The following is a 6,000-nucleotide window of genomic DNA, read 5'->3' as shown; positions in this document are numbered from 1 at the left end:
GACTATACATATGCAAGCCTTAAAAGGGAAACTTTACATATAGAGGCCCTGATTCAGGTCTGACTTGCACCAGTGCAAATGAGAAGTGACTCTGCTGCAGTTACTGCAGTTGCATTGGAGTCAAACTGGTGTAAGCGAGGTTACAATCAAGCTCATGACTTGGACTGGGCGCAGAGCTGACCCTCCTGAATTAGGGGGCAGATATAAATCGGAACCTATTATTATTTATTATATTGTGTTGTGGTAGCACCCAGGAGCCCCAGATATGGACCAGGACCCCATGGTGCTAGGTACTGTACAAACAGACAAAAAAGATGGTCCATGCTCCAAATTCAGATGCAAATGGTGGGGCTTGAGAAGATCCCTACTGATGACAGCAGTGATGCTCCCAGCACGTGAAGTCCTGGAGTCACCAAGTTTCACTGAATATCAAGTAGTGCACGAGACCGTAACAGCACAGTTATCCAAGTGACATAGCAGGGAAGAGGATAAATTAGGGCTAGATCGTACATTTAGATGCACAGAGTGAGCAGGTTCTATGCTCCCCAAAGGGCAGAGATTGCACTTGTCCCTGATCCTTGCTCATAGAATTCAAGGGGTGGCAAGTCTCCTCATTCCCACACACCCTTCTGCACCCCCATTAAGCACCAGGGACAATCTGGCTCTTACTGACTACCCATGCATCATGGTGATTCATTAACACTAATATGTTCCAGCTTCTCCAAGATCCTCTGGTGAGGGTGCTTCACAGATAAGAACTTCTCAAAAGGAAAATGCCATTGTGCCCTGTAAAATGGGCCCAGGCTGATTCCACATAGAGTGTAACTCCAGATGTCAGTTCAGATTCCGCATTCGGATTAAGGCAACCCCAACAAGGGCAGGTTTTGGGGGAGACCATCTTTCTCAAACATGAGACCGTAGAATGTTTCAGTGCCTTTCCCATTGATTGGTGGAACAAAACAAGCATGCGAAGCAGTGCCACCACAAAATCATGATCTTCTCCTCCTGCAATCAGGAAAGAGCCTCCCTACGCAGTGACAGTCATGTCACTGCACCACAGCCCCAGCACTCCCGAAATCAAGGAAGGACTCCAGCTGCAGAATAAGGGACAGCCCCAGGGAAGTCAGAACTGTTCTGTGAATTTCAGGACGCCGGGCATCTCCATCCCAACAGTCAGTGACATCTCACCAGTGCAGATGTTAATACGAGCAAGGACACTGGAGAGTACAAGAGAATACCCAACAACTTTGAATGCACACATTCCTCCATTGTTGTATGCAGTGCTGTTGGAGCCGTGTCAGCCCCAGGATATGAGAGGGACAAGGTGGGTGAGGGAATATGTTTTATTGGACCAACTTCTGTTGGTGAGAGAGACCAGCTTTGGAGCTAACACAGAGCTTTTCTTCAGGTCTGGGAAATGTACTTAATGTCACTGTTCATGGGCCACTTCACCTTGAATGGTCCCTTGAAATATGTGTTAACTATTTACTCCAAACAATCTGCTCTACCTTGTGTTTAGCTGTGACACTCGGAGTACGTTTCCCAGACCTGAAGAAGAGCTCTGTGTAAGCTCGAAAGCTTGTCTCTCTCACCAACAGCAGTTGGTCCAATGACAGATATTACTTCACCCACCTTGTCACATTCATCCATTGTAAGAGGAGAGAAGATTCTCGAGGAGAACCTGCTGTTTGAGGCTACTGACTCTATACGTTCTGCTTTCAAGTATGAGTGCTGGGTAAACAGAAGCTAAGAAAATAAGTTAAGATTTGGTGTGTCACACTGTTTGGGTGAAATTCAGCCCTGTTCACCGTGAGCCAGCACAACGGCTACACCCTGCATAAATCCCCTTTAAGCCTTCAAAATAGGGACCTACATGGTATGTAGGCCTGGGACTGGCCTTTTGCACAGGGGTGAATTTTACCCCTTATGAGCATTAATCACTGAAGTAAATCATGTTGCAGTCTTCTGAACAAGCTTCTGCGCTTGCAAGGACTTATCAGGCAGCTGATAATGATGTAATCTAATCTAGGAAATATACATCAGGGACAGGCATTCGGTAATTAACATAGAGTGAAATCAAAGAAGATAGTGATACAAGAAACCCCATATTAAGAGCTTGTCTATTCCTGAATAACACCATGTGGGGAAGCCTTTTCTTACAGAATCAGACTGTTCACGCATGGAGTAATTCAGGAATACCTATTCTGCTTTAAATTCATACTCTACCTTCTTCTGGAATAATTTCCATGTGTAATTTCAGAGTAGCAGCCGTGTTAGTCTGTATCCACAAAAAGAAAAGGAGGACTTGTGGCACTGTAGAGACTAACAAATTTATTTGAGCATAAGCTTTCGTGAGCTACAGCTTACTTCATCGGATGCATGTAGTGGAAAATACAGTGGGGAGATTTTATTTACACAGAGAACATGAAACAATGGGCGTTACCATACACACTATAACAAGAGTGATCAGGTAAGGTGAGCTATTACCAGCAGGAGAGCGGGGGCGGGGGGTGGGTGGGTGGGAGCGCGTATGGGGGGGTGGAAACCTTTTGTAGTGATAATCAAGGTGGGCCATTTCCAGCAGTTGACAAGAATGTGTGAGGAACAGTTTGGGGGGGGGGGGAGAGGGAAATAAACATGGGGAAATAGTTTTACTTTGTGTAAAAAGAAAAGGAGTACTTGTGGCACCTTAGAGACTAACCAATTTATTTGAGCATGAGCTTTCATGAGCTACAGCTCACTTCATCGGATGCATACTGTGGAAACTGCAGAAGACATTATATACACAGAGACCATGAGACAATACCTCCTCCCATCCCACTCTCCTGCTGGTAATAGCTTATCTAAAGTGATCATCAAGTTGGGCCATTTCCAGCACAAATCCAGGTTTTCTCACCCCCCCACCCCCATACACACACAAACTCACTCTCCTGCTGTAATAGCTCATCCAAAGTGACCACTCTCCTTACAATGTGCATGATAATCATGGTGGGCCATTTCCAGCACAAATCCAGGTTTTCTCACCTCCCCCCCCCCAACACACACACAAACTCACTCTCCTGCTGGCAATAGCTCATCCAAACTGACCACTCCTTTGTAAGGAGAGTGGTCAGTTTGGATGAGCTATTGCCAGCAGGAGAGTGAGTTTGTGTGTGTGGTTTTTGGAGGGGGGACACCATCATAGGGCCTAATCACATCAGCCACACTATCAGAGGCTCGTTCACCTGCACATCTACCAATGTGATATATGCCATCATGTGCCAGCAATGCCCCTCTGCCATGTACATTGGTCAAACTGGACAGTCTCTACACAAAAGAATAAATGGACACAAATCAGATGTCAAGAATTATAACATTCAAAAACCAGTTGGAGAACACTTCAATCTCTTTGGTCACTCGATTACAGACCTAAAAGTGGCAATTCTTCAGCAAAAAAACTTCAAAAACAGACTCCAAGGAGAGATTGCTGAATTGGAATTAATTTGCAAACTGGATACAATTAACTTAGGCTTGAATAAAGACTGGGAGTGGATGTGTCATTACACAAAGTAAAACTATTTCCCCATGTTTATTCCCCCTTTCCTCCCCTCCCCTCCACCCCATACTGTTCCTCACATGTGCTTGTCAACTGCTGGAAATGGCCCACCTTGATTATCACTACAATAAGTTTCCACACACGCACCCCGCCGCTCTCCTGCTGGTAATAGCTCACCTTACCTGATTTCACCAGGTTTGGGGCTCTGCCCTTTAAATTTCTCCCAAATCCACTGGTGACATCCTCTAAAACATGGGGAGGCAGTATGATCTAGTGGCCAGAGCACTGGCCTGGGACTCAGAAGCTTTGGGTTGTAATACTGGGTTTGCCACTGGCCTACTGGATAATCTTGGGCAAGTCGCTTTGCCACTCTCTGCCTCAGGTTCCCCATCTATAAAGTGGGGGAAATCATAGAAATGTAAGGCTGGAAGGGACCTTGGGAAGTCATCTTGTTCATCCCCCTGTGCTGAGTCAGGATAAAATAAACCTAGACCATCCCTGTCAGGAGTTTGGCGAACCTGGTCTGCCAAAGTGCTTGCAACCCCCCCTTTCCCCAAGCCTGGTGTCATCCATTGACCCCGTAGGACCCCTCTTAACACATCCTCCCCGTGTGACAGCACACCATTGATAACTACTCTTTGAGTATGGTTTTGCAATCAGTTGTGCACTCACCTTATAGAAATTTCATCTAGACCGTATTTCCCTCATTTGTTTATAAGAATGTCACTAGAGACAGTATCAAAAGCCTTACTAAAGTTCAGGTATATCACATCCACTGCTTCCCCCCCATCCATTAGGCTGGTTACCCTGTCAAAGAAGTAAATTAGAATGGTTTGGCATGATTTGTTCTTGACACATCCAGTGTGGCTATTACTTATCACCTTACTATCCTCCTGGTGTGAACAAACTGATGGTTTAGAACATAAGAACGACCATACTGGGTCAGACCAATGGTTCATCTAGCCCAGTATCCTGTCTTCTGACTAATGCCAGGTGCTTCAGAGGGAATAAACAAAACAAGGCACGTATCGAGTGATCCATCCCCTGTCATCCATTCCCAGCTTCTGGCAGTTAGAGGCTTGGGACACCTAGAGCATGGGGTTGCATCCCTGTGCATCTTGGCTGATAGCCATTGATGGAACTATCCTCCATGAACTTTTCAATTCTTTTATGAACACAGTTATAATTCTGGCCTTCACAACATCCCCTGGCAGTGAGTTCCACAGGTTGACTGTGCATTGTATGAAGTAATACTTCCTTTTCTTTGTTTTAAACGTGCTGCCTATTAATTCCAATGGGTGACTCCTGATTCTTGTGTTATGTGAAGGAATAAATAACACTTCATTTTCACTTTCTCCACACCTGTCATGATTTTCTAGACCTCTACCATAGCCCTTTTAGTTGATTCTTTTTCAAGCTGAAAACTCCCATTATTTTTAAATGCTCCTCATGTGGAAGCTGTTCCATACCCTCATCATTTTTGTTGCCCTCCACTGTACCTTTTCCAATTCCAACATATCTTTTTTGAGATGGGACAATCAGAACTGAATGCAATATTCAAGGTTTGGGTGTACCATAGATTTATATAGAGCCATTCTGATATTTTCTGTCTTATCCCTATCCCTTTCCTAATGGTTCCCAACATTCTGTTCGCTCTTTTGACTACCCCTGCACATAGAGTGAATGTTTTCGGAGAACTATCCACAATGACTCCAAGATCTCTTTCTTGAGTGGTAACAGCTAATTTAGACCCCACCATTTTGTATGTATGGTTAGGATTATATTTTCTAAAGTGCATTACTTTACATTTATCAACATTGAATTTCATCGGCCATTTTGTTTCCCAATTACCCAGTTTAGTGAGATCCCTTTGGTCTGTTTTGGACTCAGCTATCTTGAATAATTTTGTATCATCTGCAAATTTTGCTACCTCACCCTTTTTCCAGATCATTTACGAATATGTTGACCAAACTTATGGCCAAGACTTCTGTTGGTGAGAGAGACAAGCTTTCGAGCTTACTCAGAGCTCTTCTCTGGGTGACCTGAAGAAGAGCTTTGTGTGGCTCCAAAGTTTGTCTCTCTCACCACAGAAGTTGGTCCAATAAAAGATATCACCTCACCCACCTTGTCTCTCTAATATCCTGGGACTGACGCGGCTACAACTACAATATGTACAGTATTCGGTATTTTTGAAAATTTTAATCGTCATCTTCAGAAAGGGGTGAGTACCCACCTTCTGAAGATCAGACCACTTTAAAGTGTCCCAAGGTGGGCACCCAAAAATGGACACTCCCAAGATCACTAGCCACTCTTGAAAATCTTGGCCTATCCCTCTCTCTCTTTCTCTCTCCCCATCCCTTTCCCCACCCCTCCCCCAAACTGGGAACCTGACCTTGAGATTTCAAGCTTAGGGATGAATGAATTAATTTTAACCCAACAATCAATTATGGATCCCATAATAGTGC

This window comes from Natator depressus, chromosome 4, assembly GCF_965152275.1.
Source record: "Natator depressus isolate rNatDep1 chromosome 4, rNatDep2.hap1, whole genome shotgun sequence".
NCBI classification, from domain to species: Eukaryota; Metazoa; Chordata; order Testudines; family Cheloniidae; genus Natator; species Natator depressus.
Note: the sequence above shows the minus strand (reverse complement) of the source record.